This window comes from Ochlerotatus camptorhynchus, unplaced genomic scaffold (assembly GCF_037179485.1).
Source record: "Ochlerotatus camptorhynchus isolate MF236.1 unplaced genomic scaffold, CSIRO-AGI_Acam_v1.1 ptg000146l, whole genome shotgun sequence".
Taxonomy (NCBI): domain Eukaryota; kingdom Metazoa; phylum Arthropoda; class Insecta; order Diptera; family Culicidae; genus Ochlerotatus; species Ochlerotatus camptorhynchus.
Genome location: NW_027040636.1, coordinates 1,148,377 through 1,167,058, shown reverse-complemented (window position 1 = coordinate 1,167,058; position 18,682 = coordinate 1,148,377). Strand labels below are relative to the sequence as shown.

Here is an 18,682-nt window from a genome sequence, read left to right as displayed (position 1 = left end):
ATTTTAGCAAGTAATATTACACCATATCTTCGACATGATTGTAGTGCATCCACTTTGACGTGATATCAAAATTATTTTTTTGCTGTGTATGCCTTCTGAATGCCCAGTAAGGCGAATTCCAGGTGGGTTTTTAAACGTTGTTTTTTTCTAAAATTTCTCTTAGCCTGGCAAAGTATGTTGACGTTCCTCGACCAGTTCGAAAGCATGCTGGTTGGGATGTAGAATTCTGTTGTCTTCATGGAATGATATTAACCGATGGTTCACCATGCGTTCGTATATCTTACCAATATAATTCAGGACCGTGATGGGACGGTAGTTTTCGACAGAGCTTTGTGAAGTGCCAGGTTTTGGTATAGATATTACTACACCTTCTCTCCAGCGTTGTGGGAACTTACCCTCAGCCCAGACACGAATGATACATGGTAACATCGCCAGTTTGCCGGTGATGGGGAGATGGTGAATCATTGGATATCCAACGTTGTCGCTGCCAGTAGAGTACCCTTTAGCAGAGTCGATGGCTCGTAGAAGTTTTTTAATTGTGAAGTCAGCGTTCATAGAGAACATCTTCCTTGGTCAATAAAAATGAACCATGCCTTCGTTGTCTGGTGTACCATCCGAATCAAAAGTTGTTGTTGTTGATGCTCCCCGGAAGTAATTTGCGAATTGCCATGACTGAAGGATCCTGTTCGTGTTTATCGTCTATCACCAAGCCTCTTTGTCATGTTTTCTTTTTGCCACATAGTCTATTGAAGTTGTTCCAAGGATGTCGGCTTAAGTATGTGGGTTGAAACTTCGGCAGAAGGCATTCTATGATTTAAGTTTAGCTTATGCAACCACTTTCCTGTCAGCAATCCGAGCTTGTTGAAATTTTCTGTTGCTGAGGTGCTTTCCGACGTGCCATAACTGCAAACTTTACTTCGCCAGTCCACCAGATTTCTGCTTTCTTTGAGGGCCGGCTAGATGTTTTTGGGATAGATACTTCAGCGTCTTCAATGATAACGTCACTTATCCGATCAATTGATAGGTATGTGTCTGATCTCAAGGAATCAAGAATGGTATTCTCGAATCGGGCCCAATCGGCGTTCTTGTATAGCCAGCGCCTGCGGCGTCCTGTTTCGGAGACTCTGTCTTGGGAGTGTGGTATGTATCCTTCAATTTGCTAGCAAGATTTCTAGAAACCACCGTTAGATCTATCCAAGATGCACTGCCGTGGGAAGAACTTATAAATGTGGGTCCTCCACTACTTAAGACCACTAGTTGATTATCAACGAATCCGTTTAGTAGTCTTAGACCTCTGCGTTGCAGCGTTGAACTCACCGCCAATGATATAGGGTGGTTCCATGTTGGTTGTAATGTCATCGAGAGTGTCAATGTTAGCGCTGTTGGTGTAACGTAGATGGATACTACAGTGATGTTGAAAGGACTATACAGACGAGCAGCGCACACAGGAATTTGAGAATTTATGTTCATCACGTGATGGGGAACACCATTTAGGATTCCGAGCCCTGATGCACCAGTGCCGTGATTATAATGTACATTAGCAAGAATCCAAGCTTATTGCTTTTGGAGGGCATCTTTGCACATCATCTCTTGCAAACCAATAGCAAAATGAGGGTTCTAGAGTAAAAGATGACGAAGTTCTGGGTGATTAAACAACAAACCGCGGATATTCCATTGAAAGAACAACATCTTCATGATGCGCTCGTCGATGTGGGAGGTTTTACTAACGTCTTTGCTTTGCGTGTTTGATCGTTCGTGATGAGTTGGTGTGTCAGTATTGCCGTGAATTCCTAAATTGTTGGAAAGAACGATGGGGTATGACCGAGCAGAAGTGTGTGGATACTTGCCGGGGTGATAAGCAGCCCACGTCAACTACCGCTTAAGGCTCTTCGGATCGAGCCCAAACATCTATGGTCAGGGTCGATGTGGGAAACCTCGCACTTGTAGAAAGAACAGGAAGTACATTTGATGCTTTATTGATTTGTCTGCTACTGGAAGGTTGAGTTTGCATTTCATAATAACGTTCGTATGGTTTGGAATCGTTGAAGGCAGCTCCAGGAAGCGGCCGTGGTACACCATGCCTTCTTGTTGCTACAATGTGTAGTTTAGTTCCATTAGTTGTTGACTGAAGCTGGGGCGTTGTATCTGCGATTTCATTGGTAGCCGCCGAGCTAGTAGTTTTTCAGTCCACTTTGAGAAGCGTTGGAGAACGGTTGTGTGTTTTGCTGCGCTGCGTGCTTTTATTTTTTTAGAGCTCGGGTTATCTTTGTACTGGCGTGTAGTTTTTCGGTGCTCGCATGTGAATAGTTTTGTGTCCCGGGCGCGAAAATTTGATTTAGAATTGTTTGTGCTGATGTTTCCCCCCCTGTTGCTTAGATGCCTGGTGTGCTCTCGCTTTGTTGTCGGTGTGACTCGACCGCACTGATCTATTGTTAGGTTTTGCGATGTGCATTGCTTTTGGGCACGGAGTGACTTGAAAAAGAAGAGTGATATTTGGTTGTTGTGTGGTTGGAGTCGCTGGAGGGTGAATTGTTTAAGAATGACTAGAGAAAGGTAAGCATCGGGAATGCGCTCCCGGATGTATTGATTTGGTGAGTACGTTCCAGTTGAAGATTGTTCTTATACATTTCTCGATTGCATTTTCGAGGGGACGTGTCTGCTTTTGTGGGCAGTGCGTTTGATGGTCGGTTTGGTAGTATCCTTGTAAATATAATGTCTCATGTCCAAATAACCTCGATTTTCGGTCTATTGATTCAATACTTTAGTATTATATTTTCAAAACATACAATGATGCATTATGTCATTTCATGGCACATAAAACAAAAAGTATGTGTATAGGACCCAATAATCTAGGTTATTTGTATTTTGTAAAACATCTTTATTTTTTATTATATTTTTCATTTTACTACATATTTTATATACATTATATATTATATGATTATATATAAATTTATAATGTAAATTACAATAAATGCTGGGACGGGATGGAGCATCAGGGCATCATTGAAGTTGTAACTGGACAATGGAGTGGAGTGCCAACCGGAGTCTAGGAGGGAATGTGTACTGTCATTTTAGATAGTTACATTTAACTTCAACAGTTGCAATTAATTTGACGCGCTCTTCTTAAACAAACCATCCCGTGGAAAGCTTAACATGTATTGCGAATTTCGTTATTCGTTTTGCTGGATCATATTGTTGGAAGGAGATTCTCTTATTCCGGCGGGTTTCGCGTAATATTCTCTGCTTACGGGCCCGTCCAACCCCTTTTGGCCCTTCATACAGCAGTATGTTGAATTCAGAATGATGACGAAATTTGATCAAGCTAGGATGGTGGCTACTTACATACACATACATAGCAGCCGAGCTAGTGGTTTTTTAATCAAAAGGTAGGGGAAAGACGTCCTGAACTGCCTCCCTATCTAGACTCACTTCCATCCTAGTAGGAGAGGCGGTACTATACATTACCCTCTCCCGAGCTCTTTATCGGTTGACATCGAAGAGATATCGTTTATGAGTTGTTTACGAGAGTGTGTTGTTTACGAGAGTTCCAAATTCGTTGTCCTCAAATCCCCTCATCCATCAAAGTATGAGCTAGGTAAACGAGTGCGCATTTGATTAGTATTGTTGCATTAATGGCCCTTCGCTCAATTTCAACTTCTGTTCAATTTTCACTCTGCCGTACTCTAGCGGAACTATCAATCTATCCTCTTCCGGACTTTCTTTAGCTATTTAATAACCCTAATAAAAATACCGTACCCGAACGATAACCCAAATGATTGAACTATTCCAAAAATAGTTTGAATGATACCCTGAACGCGTCGTTAAGCATAATAACCATACGAATTTTATTAGGGAAAGTATCGCTCTAAAGCTTCATATTGATATTAGTATAGCATTTCCTTCCAACTCTGATCTTAAAATAATGTAAATGTAACGTTGCTATAGGAGTACACTTTGTCATGATCACAATGTACTTCGAATGTATGGCTAAATATCACGTGTATTGGATTAAACCCTCAATATTCACATAAAAGTGTTTTCCAACTTGTTGTCCTGCGGACATTTTTTAAATTGTTTTTTGCTACTACTTATGACAATAACCTTTACAGCACTATTAAAATAAAACAACTAGTTAATGTTACCTAAACTTTACTCCAGGAGTTGAAAAACATATTCTTGACATAATGTTCTGTATATTCAAGACATTTGCATCAATTAACAATTATTAATTTTGGCCCCACGTCACCTCTAAGGCCCAATGTCATTCCGTCTTACCGTACTCTTAAGTCACTTACGTAAACTTACACCAAAGGTAGGGTAAAGTAGAAATACTCAGAGGGAGAGATGGGCGGACAGAATGTTTTGAGCCAAATGAACTGTCATAATCTGAGCCAATCGAGCTTACTAGAATAAATTTGAGAGTATTGCAATCGAACTGAAATTCAATCACCTTTATGTTTTGTGTGTTTCTCAAATTCAACTAGTGTTTGGAACCAAAAACAATATTCTAACTCTATTGATTAATTGATCTTCGTTGGTTAATAAATGGCAACAAGAAATGTTCAAAATATTGCGATACAATCAATTATTATTTTGCACGTAAATCGAATCAAAAATAAAAGTCATTTGAAATACTAGCTTCTAGCAAGGGTTGCAAGATAATTTAGGAACAAATTCCTGCTGCCGAATTGTATTTTGTTTTCTCCGCCTATCTCTCCCTCTGAGTATTTCTAGGGTAAAGTAGAGTCGGCGTATAAGAGCCACGCCAAAAGGGGAGCCAAGTCTTCCTATTGAACTGTCAAACCGGCTACCTATCGTACAAAGTAAACAAACAAACAAACAACACTATAGGGTAAACGCTCCTATAGTTGCGGTACGTTAGAAGCGTTAGGTTACTATAGTTGTGCATTGAATCTCCATGCACAACTATAGGAACCTAACGCTTCTAACGTACCGCAACCATAGGAGTGTTTCCCCTATATAAAATTGGGTTGATGCATGTTTTATGTCACGCTCTAGGGGGGGGGGGGTTCTATGATTTTGTGACAAGCAATGCATTAGATATAGGAAAAACGTCACAATAGGGGCCCCCCCCTATAAATTTTTCCTCGATTTAGCGTTTCATAATTAATGGATGGGCCCTAATCGAAGAAATGATCATAAACACACAGTGAGCTTTAAATTTTCGTATCCCATCGTTTGGTTATGACCAAGGAGATTTTATAATATTTGTTGTTAAGATAATTCGACAAAATTACTGATATAATGATTTACAGCGGCTAATTTGCTTTTTTTGCGGGACGAAACAGCCCAGGGCTGAAAGTCTACGTAATAAAGATAAATAAAAAAAAATTGCTTGAAGTTGAAGCAGAATTTTTCAAGTGAAAGGGAAGGGAATCTTTCGAATGCTAGGTCCACTGTTTTTCTCTTAACAAGACTATTATACACCGACTCTAGGGTAAAGATTCCCCAACATATTATGGTGACGTTTGTTTTTTTTAATGGGTGAGCTAAAAGTTTCGACAAATTGACATTTGAATCTTTGTTCACAAATGCAGATACGTCCATCTGAAAATTCATCCTAGAAATCTTGTGTGAAATATGAGATAAAATAAGAACCCAGATGAGCTGAAAAAAATGTTGATAAGGTCAATTTCAATGGAAGTTTACATTATAATGAAATATAACTTCAATTCAATGCAAACAAAGCATCATAAATAAAACCATTGTGTTGATTTTCGTTAAATTTTCACCGAACGAAGGCCTGATTGGGCTTTCATAAAATTTAACAATCATTATAATCGACCCACATGCATCAAGTAGTGAACGGAACTGAGCCACACAACAAAATAGTCCAGAATAATGGCGATGAAAACAGGTCAATAGTGCTTAATTTTCGTACGAAAAAATTGGAGATTATCAACTGAATTGCATTAATGATACAATGGAAATTTGGATGCTGGGCCACATCGGCCTTATTATGTACGGAAAATAACTTCACACATACTCAATAAACGATGAAGCTTGCAAGTCTGTGTACTGCATCGACACTAGATAACATCTAATCCTTTGATAGAACCGTCCATGCAACAACGATGACTGCAGACCAAAGCCAACAAGCGGAAATGTAGTGACGGAATGAACCCGTCAGATAAATTCCTCACTCTAACCGCCCCTGTTTGGACCAGTTAGTACCCGCAGTGCGCGTGTTTATGATGTTATGGCCATCGGTTATCTATAGAACGACGCAGAAACACATTGTTGTCGCCGACATAATGCATAGCACCAAGCGCTTAACTTAATAAACTGCTACCGGCTATATTCACCAAATTTAGCGTGAAAATCGTATTTAAAACGGCATTACCGTACCTCCCTTGGTGTCATAACAGAATTTCGCCACAGGGTCACTTGAATTACACATGCACGGTGCAATAGCTGGTTATTTTGACAAAGAGCTGTAGGATGTTTTTCGACAGGCAGAATTACTGTTTAACCAGTGATATGTGAGATACAGTATTTAAGGTTGCGTCTTAGAATAATATTAATATTTAACTTTTAGGTGCTGAAATTTTTTTTGGCTTTTTTCTACATCGTGTTGTTCAACGGTTAAGTTAGAAGGTAAACATCATTTCACAAGAAATGTGACCACCCTAAATAGTGGCAATATCGTGGCGCGGCCATGGAATTCGGGTACATCGTTCTGGAGAAGACGATTAGTGTGCCGGCATGGATAATTTGCCTCCAATGTCGCCAGAAGCCTAGATCCTGTTCCCTTTTGCGAATTGAGCCTGTCATGCGACAAACGAATGACTGAGGTTGGTGTTGTACTACCACCATGCCCATTAGGGTGGGTCAAATTTTTACGGCGGGTTACAACCTGTGCTCTCCACTGTTCTTTAAAATTGTATTGAGGCCCCAATAATTTTGCAAGATTTTAACTAATTAGGCTATGATTTGGTTTTACGGAAGGATTGTAAAGTTGGTTCCCCCCGAATTATTCATTTACATGTCAATAATGTGCAAATTGCATAGTATTGTCCATATCTGAGCAAACTATGTAGAACAACTTTATTGAACATCACAAATGGATTTGAATTCTATGAAACAAGAAAGGGTTGAGAACTACTTCGGCATAAGCGTCTATTTCCGGTATATCGAGCGGAAACATCAAATATATCAATGATTTCGACGTGAACGAATCAATCATAAGTTTTTGAAAAATAGTTTAGTTCAAAAGCTACAAAACAAAGTCTACATATTAGAACACATAATATGCATATTTACATCCATTCTTTTCAAAGACAAAGAAGCGCTCCTAGCGAATCAATTTTTTCTGCTTTCATCCGTAGCCGAAGTGAATCCAATGATGTTTCAAAGTGTTTGGACGAAAACTCGTAGGAAGGAATTGGAATCAAGAAGCAGGGTTAGATTTTTAACAATATCTCAACAATTTGTAACTCTTTATCAAATCTAACGGTACGTAATTCAATTCATCTTACAAACCTAATTGAAAAGAGAAACATACAAAAAAAACAGAGTTGGAGGACTGCCGAGAAATAGCGGTGAGTGGGCTGCACCACCCAGAATACGGGGAATATGCTTGTACTTTAACTAACCGCTCTCCACAACCACCGTAGGGGTTTCTGGGGTAAAATGCACTAGTTAAGGAAATGAAGGTGTTTTCTCGCTAAAATTAAGAGAAACAGTGTCACGTATTGCATAAATTCTCTTGCATTATTTAGTTGTTTATATTCGCAACATACATGAAAACTTTTAAAACATGCCTCAAAAACTGATTTTATAAATTGACAAAATAATTCTAGAAATGCCACTAATCGGGACAAAATGCACCCATGCTGGGGTAAAATGCAGTACAACAAAGGGACATCATAATGATGAAGCAAAATGCACCCAAACCCGAAAAATGGGGCAAAATGTACTACAATAATGAGGCAATATGACTATCCTTGCCGTCTTATAAATCATGATGACCAATTGAGGCAGAAGAACGTCTTCGTTTTTGACAGCCTCCAGTTGTTCAAAGGTCCTCTTAATTAATAGACTTCAGAACGCTGAGGACCATTTCTGAAGAAAGCATAGAACGTAAACGAAGCTTAATTACTTAAGGATCATTTTCCCCGAACTTAGTAGAGCATTTTGCCCCGAGTGTATGAAAAAAATTCTGATCATAAAATAGAAATACATATTGAAACTTACTAGTATTTTGAAAGAAAGATGTAGAAGATCTCAATAAAATAGGCAATATCTTTTAAAGACGCTTAATAATGTTTGAACCGCGAACAAATCTTAGGAATGAGGAGGACAAAATTACACTATATCCTATGCAAACTGGTTATTGTTTTTATTTGTATTATCTGATAACATACACTTAATTTTTTGCCGGATCTCACCTTTAGTTTGACGATAAAATAATTAATATGACTTCATTACAATCGGAGATATTTGTATTTTAGTAAACACATTTTTTTTTTTAGTTTTTAGCTATATCTCGAAAACTATCCTACTGAGATTTTTTAAGACTACATTTTTGGATTCAGCGCATGATTTCACATGGGAAATGACCATCAGCGTATAAAGTTTAAATATGCTGTAAACTAGTCTAATTTATTAATTAGAGAATGATCTTAGAAGAGGGTAGGTAGATAGTTCCGTTAGAGTACGGCAGTATGAAAATTGAATAGAAGATTTAAATGAGCGAAGGGCCATTATTGTGACAGTGCAAGTCAAACGCACGCTTCTTTGTCTAACCCGTACGATGTACGCGGAGATTTGAAGTATGTCTTCAAATCAAAAGGCCAACAAGTATACGCCCGCCTTTGCTCATATACCAGCCGATGTGGAATAGTTCTAGCGACGTTTTATCACTACCTAAAGCCCCACGCTGCCGAAAGCATTTCCAGTTGATGGCATGTTATAATGCAATTCTTCTTTACCCAACTCGTCATGACCAACTTGGTCATCTCAGAGAGCAGTGCCCGAGCAGGAGAAAATAACTAATGAATACCTAATTCTGACCTGATACCAAAATTTGAATTATGGTATCACATTGAATGCTGTTGAACACATTTAGAATCTTTCAACAATTTTTGGAGATATGGGCGGGACAAGTTCCGAAATACATGTATTTTGGGAACTAAGTCATATTTATCGGTAATCACAAATGCGAATTGCCCGCATCAACCATCAAACGAAAAGTATCATGATCCCATAGCCTCAGTTATAGAACATTATTGAACAGATTAAGAATCGGTCAACTGGTGCAGGAAATGTGGCAGGAACATGTTCCGGGGAATGTGAGCCATGATAGTAAATTTGACCGGTAAGGAATAAAACCTATCATGTGACAAAATAAATTCCTTAAAAATATGATAACCAAATGAATTGTGACCATTTAGAGCGCCGCGGACTACATTGGTCAGTTTCGGGCATGTCCCAGATGCTCCCGGGGAATTAACCAGACCAGATTTGAATTTAAATCCATCATGCTAAATAATGAATTTTGATTTCATCAAAAGGATTTATATGGTTTTCCTCATGCAACATCAGTCTCACTAATAATTTATTCTTTGCTTGAGTTCGACGTCCGCATGAAGTGAAACAAAAACATGTTTTCTGATGTGAAAAAATTGTGCCACCAAAGATGGCTGACCCCATTGTGTACGTACGGTGGAGACATCTACAATAAGTAATACTCGGGGGGGTTGGTACTCCGCTAATTTCTGAATTCTAAATAAATAATCATTTACTTTTTGAACTCAAGTCGCATTGATTTGTGATCTTCTACAAAATTATTCTGCATTGTTTGCACATTATCAGTCCCAGGCATATTTCCATTCGTTTCCCATGTTTTTTTCCCATACAAACTTGAAAATTCTCCCGCATATCTTCTTCTTCTTCTTCTTTGCATTTCAAGTTTATTGCTTGTCGAATATTAGCTTATTGCGTGCTATCAACTCAGTGTTCTAGATGCACTTCCACAGTAATTAATAAAGAGCTTTCGATGCCTGTACTATTTTTGGATTGGTATAATTATGTGGCAAGTACAATAATACTCAATGTCCAGGGAAGTCGAGAAATTTCCCAACCCGATAAATTCTGAACCCAGTCACCTCCAGCATGGAATTGCTCTGTAGCTGCGCCTTCACCGGCTGAGCTAAGGGAGGTCCCACATATCTAGATCGAAAAAAAACGTTCAAATTTTTCACAATTGTTGGGGACCTCAATAGAAATTGAAAAAGCAGTGGGTTGTAAAGTTGGCCCACCCTAATGTTCATATTGAAATCCACAAAGATGAGGACACAGCGAATGAAAAAGATACAAAAGGCTATCGGTTGACACGTAACACGTAGTAGGAAAAGTGAATGAAGGCACGGGAAAATGTACGAAACCTAATTTATAACACGTGCACCTCGTGCCTTGCGTTGTGACTCCTGTGACACTAACTTTTTCTCCCTATGACGATGCTGGGCGAGCGTAGCAAAGTCACGCACTCACTTAATAAAACCTTATGATTCTCGAGAACTTTGCTGTGGGTGGATTGATTCAAGGAATAAACTGATGGTGAGAAATAATTTCAGAGACAGCATATATGTCACAAAGGATAATACCTCCACTGAATTAGCTCACGGTAGTCGATGATGACAGTCCATTCTCGCTAGAGTGGGTAGAAAGCAGTATCATATCGGTAAATCACACTTCCAAACCACAATGATGTCTTAGTTGGATACGATAGGTCAAGTTCTAAGAACGTAATGATTACGACTGCTCAGTCATGCGAATAAATAAGAGGCCACATCAGGTGACAATTTTATAAACAAGGTAATCAGAGTATTGTCAAAGAGTGCATATTGTATTTTCAATTTTGATGATCAACTTTTGGGGAAATGGATGTAATGTCGGCCGATTCCTAGTCCAGACTATTTCAAACTAGGGGGACAATATTTTTCAGTAATCCAAAGAACACATCTTAGTCCTTGTTACTTTTTATGCCTTGTTGATAGTGACAAGACTCGGCTTTGTCCACCGAGGATGATCTTGAAACAAGGAAAAAATGAGTTAGTTAGTCTTCATCTAAGTGATTCCTAATCTTCTATTCGTTGTTCCCTAGGTTTGAAGTGGTTAAGACTACACACTTTTGATGTAAATTTAGGTGCTATGAGACTGACATATACGAGCGTCAATTTTGACATAAAATTGAGTCATAATAGACGCAAAATTCAGCTCAATCAAACGTACTTTTCGTCGAGTAACGAAATTTCAGAGCACTTAATTTTACATGACATGTTTGTTCACGTCTCATCCTTTATATCAAAGATGAATTCCGTCACGTGTATAATTAGTTATTTCTAAGTGTGTAGGGTTCTGATGCATTTTTTGGTGCCATTATTTAATCAACAAAGATCAATTAATCAATAGAGTTACTATGTTAGATGTTCTGTTAGATACTCTCAAATATGACCAAATAAGAATAAGAAATCCTTGGAAATAAATGGGAAAGTTCGATTGGCTCTGATTTTGACAGTTAATTTGGCTCAAAACATTCTCTTCGCTCATCTCTTCCTCTGATGATATCTAGTTTCTGAAATGAGTACAACCTGAGTAATCAAAACCAAGAGCATCACAACATCAAATTTAGTTTTCGATTTTATCTCAGACTATGTACGGATAGCCAACCCCAAATGATCTCCGTTAGGATCGAACAGAAATCAGGAAACTTTTAGACGTAACCCATCTGGCTCATCACTAACAGGCTAAGAGAGGCCCCATTCCGTCAGCACCAATAAAACTTTTCGACACCACAAAATCTCACCGTAAACCAAACATGAACAAGGCAACCCATAAAACAATTTACCTGGGTAAAACTAGAGAAGGTCTAGGATATAAGAGAGAAGCCGACTGCCTGTTTTAAGCCAAACAAACTGTCAATCCCAGAGCCAATCAAGCAGCACCTATCTTGGATTGCATTGACAGTGTTGCTTGAAAACACCTAGGCATGGCCTAGGTTGCCAAAGCACATACTTTTGAATTCGTTTCTCTCTTATCCTAGACGTTCTCTATAGGTAAAACATTACAAATCTCTCTAATAAGGCTCGTGGCATACCGACAAATTCCCCATAGAAAAGGAAAATAGCGCGCTCACCACATCAAGAGGGTGGGAAATTGTGCTTCATTTTAAACATACCAGCTTTCGAAGATATCCTTGCTACCAGGAAATAAGGAACGCTTGCCCTTAAAAACAAACTGCCAAAGAATGGAATTCTCTCTTCACCACCCTCCTCCGGTGCTAACTACGCGCACCCACTGCAAAAAGGCATGTACCTCAACCACTGCCAATTTCACGAAATGCCACACCAAGTAAGGTTGCTTCAGATAAAAATAAAGAAAATAACAAAGAATAAAAAATCGTACGACAAATATTTGCTCTGGCGACATTTATTGGGAAGCACTTATTGAAAACCGGAAGATAAATGACGTACGCCATACCATGCCATGTTAGCAGAGAAGACTGCCATCCGACAAGCTTTCATTCGTGAAAAGTGGCCCCTCGGCTACCAAAGCCGACCACCGGAAACACAGCTGATGTTTGCTTTGGTTGCCCAGAAAAAAATATTATCACGGGATTTCAAACCGAAAGAGACGTAAGAAGGACAACAGAAACATTTATGGAGGGAATTAAAAATTTAATATCAGTTCATGACAAATAAACGAACACGGATCGTAACGGTTTTTACGAAATTGTCTCAGCTGATGTGAACAATAACTATTCGCGCGTTCCAGGCAGTATTGTTGGTAGTTTGAAGAAAAATTCCAGTCCCGCATTACTCACAGAATTCCAGTGCTTCACGGGTTTCACCTTACCTGAAACGATAAAGAAAATCGGGATATTATAAGAATGGCATCTCAACTGGTAGTAAAGGGAATGAATTATGGTTTTATGGTTTTATGCAACACTGTAACAGCTGAAAATAAAAATCGTCGAACTTTATTTTAAATTTTTGATATAGATGTAGGGTAAATGTTGGCTTCGGCACCCATTGACTGTTTTCGGCAACCTAAATTTAAACGTTAATTTCACTATGTTTTCCCATCAACGCACTTCCCTGAATGTGTCCAAACGATTGTTTAGCCTTTCAGCTTCAATCTGATTATATTTGAACGATCGAGCAATCCAGTAATGCTACATTTTTCTTCAAATAAAGCATACGCACTACAAAATGGGGTTGATTTCGAGTTGCCGATAATAGAACAGCTGTTTAACACGCAGTTCTAATGGGAAGGTTGCCGAAGAAAAAGAGGCTGCCGACAATAGTCACACTCACCTGAGAAGTTTGGAGCGTTGTAAAAACGCTTTCAAAACGTTTTGAAAAATTCTGTCGATTGGAATGGATAGAGAAGCAAGCAGCAGATGAATGTAAACAAACAGACACATCATATATGTGCGTGACGCTGAGAAAATGCTAGTAGAAGTGCAGACGCTGCTTAGATTGACGAGAATACGTAAATTCCCCTATGTTTCGATTGTCAATCCTCTGGTAGAGAAATAAACGAGCTTTGAAAATAAGGTGTAATTAAGTGATATTAGGATTTTTTGTTTGCAACTTTTATGTGTCTAACACAAACTTTATTATTTTCTCTTGTCACTTACACATACAAAATAGCATCATAATTTCTTATTATTCCATAATTTCATAAAACATTTGTAAAAAAACCGCAAATTTCACATGTTTTGATAAGCTTTAGAAAATTTAAAAAAAAATATTTTATTCTGAAAATATTTTGAATTGACATCCGGCAGGTTTCTAACGTTGGGGGTTTGAGAGTTACGAGACACGGTTACTATTGTGTACATTTCAGTGCTACTCGCTAAAAAATCCGTTCTCATATTCGTGAACAAGAGCCGTGAACTATATTTTACGGTGTACATTTCCTTCTACGTTCACGAATATGGCAACGGATTTTTTCCCGAGTAGTGTTATCGCTTGCCTCACTGTGTTAGAAATAGCCGAAAATGTTGATTTAAACGGTTATTGTTGGAAAGAAAGTTGTTGACTTGAGTGATTTATTTTCATTTGCTTGACAGTATGCCATGATGGTGAATTGAATGCAATATTTCGTTTCCATTGAAACTTATGAGCGATTCCAGACGAATTCGCAAATCCATTAATTTCCGTATTTTTTTTTTATTTGGCTGAAAATTTTCAAAAACGTTCCTCATAACCAAAAATACCATTTGGTATCTTCAGATAACCATTTTAAATCGAGCCTATTAAGGCTGTGTTCCATTTCGTGAATTTACACTCAAAATTGACACTTCGAAAATAAATTAAAATGTTGTCGATCGACCGAAATTGACCAATGCAACATGTCCACCGTTTTGGGAAAATCGAAGATGAAGTTCAACCGCTTATTATTTTAACTTGAACTTGAGCTTGAGCTTGATTGACCGCCCACGGTTGCTACTCTGTTATTGCCAGATCAGTTGTTCAGGGTCCAGCATTTTCGAAACATAAAAAGGAAAATGAACTTTTCACGAAATCGTTTCGTTTCGAGCAGGATCGTTTTCGTCTATTTCATTCTGCATCTTGTTATCGAGTCACGATGAACGTGTTTTCTGTCAAACAAGACTTGTCTATCAATTATTTTCGTTCTTCAAGTTCATGAGTTCATTTCATTTGAAGCAAAAACTTGTTTCAATTGACGTAATGAACGACTCGAAATCTGCCTCCTTCGATTTGTTTTGGTTTCACTTCAATTTGGTGCTGAGTCGACTTGTCACGCGTCGCGTCGTTCCTTCTTTCCTATTTATTACTTTGTATCGGTGAACCGGAAAAATGGATTGTCCAGGACCATCCTCGACTCCACAAAAATGCGAGAAAAAACGTAGTGATGGTGTTACGCTAGCAGAAAAGGCCGCTAAGTTCATTACGCGTGATGGCGATAAAGCCATCTGTAACATCGATAGCGGTAGTGGGTGCACCTATATACAGCGAAAGTTGGATATAAACAATTTTGTTCGACATTTCCGAACACGCCACACGGAAAAGGCCAACAGCGAAGGGTTGCAAAAGGAAGGAGAACCGTCGGCTAAAAAGCCGAGGATTGTCACGAAACGGCCATGCGCCATTGACAAGCGACTGATTGTTGAAGTATCAGTAAAGCTGGTCGCAAACCATAATCTTCCCGTATCCTGCTTGGAATGGGAAGCTATGCGCCAGCTTTTTGATCCTCTTACAGCAGCGGTAGGCATGTCGATGGATACCCGCATATTGAAGGGCCATGTGACAGTCAGTGCGGAGATGGTGAAGGATGCGATCGCCAGCGAGATGAAGGGAGTCTTAGTCTCTTTAAAAGTTGATTCTGCGGCACGTCACAACAGGCACGTGCTGGCCATTTTGGCCAGGTATGCGATCGACGATAAAATTGTCACGCGAACACTGGGTTTGTAACATACGCACTATCACAAAGGGTTAAGGGATTTTATCTCAGCGTATGCTCCTATTTTGGGTTTAACACAAAACCTAGGATTTAAACAACTTGCTTTCAGTGAGATCCAAAATAGGAACATTAAGCCGAATTAAACACTGTTACCCTACGTAATGGTCATTTTTACGTTTAACCTCCAGGGGTCATCGAAGTCAAAGAGAGACAGACCGCGGCTTTTTTAAAGGATCAGATCATGATGGTGATCCAAAGCTACGGCTTGACTGTTGATCAGATTTTTTCTGTAACGTGTGACAACGGTGCCAACATGCTGGCTGCTGTGCGGCAGTTGAAGCAGGAGTTCGAAGCAAACTTCCTCACAGTACACGATGCCACCGACGATCCGAATGGAGTCAACATAACAACTGAAGAAGAGGATGGAAAACAGCAGGAGTTGCTTACAGCGGCGTTGAGTGACCAACTGCAGGAGCATCTGAATCTTGTTCGCTGTGCAGTGCATACGTTACAGTTAGCGATTTTGGACGTAGTAAACAAATCCAACGAAGAAGTGCAGAAACTGACGAAAGTGGCCAAAAAATGCAGGTCGGTAAAATACACAACGTTTTTTGAGCTACATGGCGCTACCTATCCTCCGGTCTGGGGGCAAACGCGTTGGGGTGGAATTTATGTAATGATTTTAAAGTTTTTGGAGCAGCGGCCATTTTTCGATCAACTTGCAGAGCAGTTTCAGGAGTTGGGTAATGTTTAAAGTGTCCTTTCATTTCCTTAAATAATTTCCGATTTTGTTATAGATCTGTCTGACAGTTGGGAATTCGCCGAAAAGTACGAGCAAGCTTTCAAACCGTTGTACGTATTAACAAAAGACATGCAGGCCGAGCATGTATCGTTATCTGATTTCTACCTGCAGTGGATTATTGCCACTCAAAAGGTCAAACAAACCGAGCCGAATCCTTTCGCTGGTGTGCTGGTTGTTAGTATGAATAACCGTTTGCGGAACTTGCAAAACTCAAGGGCTTTTAAAATGGCCCTTTATCTAGATCCGCGATTGAACTACGCAGGTTCAAAGCTATTCAGCAACGAGGAAAAAGAGGAGATTCAAGTAAGACATACAATTTTCATATATCTTTTTTCCTCTACTTCCCACTCTATCTACCTGTCACTCTACCACCCACTCTTTCTACAGCTATCCTCCGAAGAACGCGTTACCCTCTGAGTTCTACCCACCGCTATTCTCGCCGGGTTTTCAATCAGTTGATCTGATCTGCATGTGATAAGTGTCAATGAAGATCTAGTCACTCGCAGAAAATCATAGCGATTGCTTGAACACCCGCCGAGAAAAAGCGGTGGGTTGAATGAACTCAATGGGAACTCGGGAGAAAGCTATACTTCCAATTCTATATACCTACCACTTTATCTATCTCCCATGGTCTATCTATCTGTCACTGTACCTTCCACTCTATCCACCTCCTTAGCTATCTATCTCCCATTGTATCTACCTCCAACTCTATCTACCAACTATATTATTTTCCTCCCACTTAATCTACCATACATTCTATCCACCCCCGTTGTATCACCTCGCACATTATTTATATCCCGCTCTATCTACCTCGAGATCTATCTCGCACTCTTTCTCTCTTTCTACCTCCCAGTCTAACTTCCATTGTATTTACCTCCTACTCTATCTAGCATTCATTCTATTTAGCACTAATTCTATCTACCTTCTACTTTATCTACCAAGATGAGTCAAGCTTATAAGAGGTGTTCTCAAGTACTCAGTTTGTGGAATAGAGGGAAGCGGGGTAGGTAAAGGCAGCAGAGACAGCAAATATGATATCGGAATCCACTTTCAAATGGAAAAAAAATCAAAGGATAGCTCCAATATGGCTGTTTACTTTGGACATGCACTTGAGATCACCTTATAGAAGCTCGAATCTTCTTGGTTTCAACCTACCACGCTATTTACCACCCACTGTAACTCCCACTCTATCTACCTCCCACTCTATCTACCTCCCACCCTATCTACCACCACATCAACCTAACACCCACTTTACTTTATTGAAAGAAAGTCCCATTGCACCCCACCCGCTGTCTCTCTCCACCTACACTCGTATGCATTGAATTATAATTATTTATTTATTGATTTATTTTAGGCTTACATCGTAGAGACCTGGAACAGGATCCATGATATTCGTTCCCCAAAATCCAAAACCTCTTGTGATCCGCCATCATCTATTTCTCCGGAAGACGAAAACGATATCTTCATCACTCAACTTTTTGGAAGCTCAACGGTAACCATAGTTGCTGGTGAAGAAACTGGTTTCATGCAGCAACTGAAGGCAGTGGAAGTTGAACCAAGACGAAGCTTTTTGATGTCTGGAGATTTTGGATGGACCGTAAGGGAACCCACCCTGAACTCAGTGCGGTGGTTTCCGTCGTGCTGGCCACACCGTCCAATCAAGTGTCGGTTGAGCGAGCGTTCAGTGCTTTGGCCCTGATTCTAACAAACACACGATCGACACTTGGGGAAGACACTCTGCAAAACTTGTTGTTAGTGAAGCTCAACAAGGAAGTATTCGACAAAATTTTGCCTACAATGTGTAACTGGAAAGATGAAAACCAGTGAATTCAATTTCTTTCTGTGTTTTTTTATTATTACTTATTTTTAACTTACTGATGATTAAAAAGTAAAATAAATTTAATTTGGACGAGAAAAGAAATTCCTCAAATTATTTATTTGTGAGAAAAAAAATCGTAACTCTTACTGTTACCCTTTTTCCAGCAACTATCTAATAAATATAGAAAATTGAAGTGCATTTAAATTAGGAAATAAGAAAATAAAAACAAATCTTAATTGGTATCGTAAAGGTTAACTTCATTCGACAAAAGCATTCATCGGCTGGGGGAAAAAATTCCCGTACAGGAACAGCATGCACTGGTATATGTAGTGCAATTGGTTGTGGCGGTTTATTAACGAACTGTTGTAGCATGTTCACTAGAGTGTGCCAAGTTGGTATGACGGAGCACAACACCCTGTTCTTGCAACATTGAGGTCCCAAATAAGTGTGCCAAATTTGAATGAATTTGGTTGTGATCTGGATTTGGGAGAGCAATTTAAAATGTATGGGTTGCATAGTTACGTTACGTTTTCCATACAACATTTAAAATTCTCCAGCAAATCGAGATTTAACTAAATTCATTAAATATTGCCACAGTTGTTGGG

At 39.2% G+C, this 18,682-nt stretch overlaps 2 protein-coding genes and 1 pseudogene across 7 annotated transcripts in view; 1 reads left to right on the top strand and 2 right to left on the bottom strand.

Annotated features, from left to right (window-relative positions):
* LOC135700996 (uncharacterized) overlaps positions 1–18,682 on the bottom strand; it is a 101,669-nt gene that overhangs the window by 11,015 nt on the left and 71,972 nt on the right. The window contains exon 4 of one of the 2 annotated variants that reach the window (XM_065221694.1): positions 12,466–12,879. The exons of the other annotated variant lie outside the window; for it this stretch is intronic. The gene's annotated coding sequence lies outside the window, so the exon portion shown is untranslated. Of the gene's footprint in view, positions 1–12,465; positions 12,880–18,682 lie in introns of those variants that run through there. 2 annotated transcript variants of the gene reach the window in all.
* Cals (calsyntenin-1) overlaps positions 1–18,682 on the bottom strand; it is a 296,934-nt gene that overhangs the window by 220,059 nt on the left and 58,193 nt on the right. The window lies entirely within an intron of this gene.
* On the top strand, positions 15,653–18,085 carry LOC135700937 (uncharacterized; annotated as a pseudogene).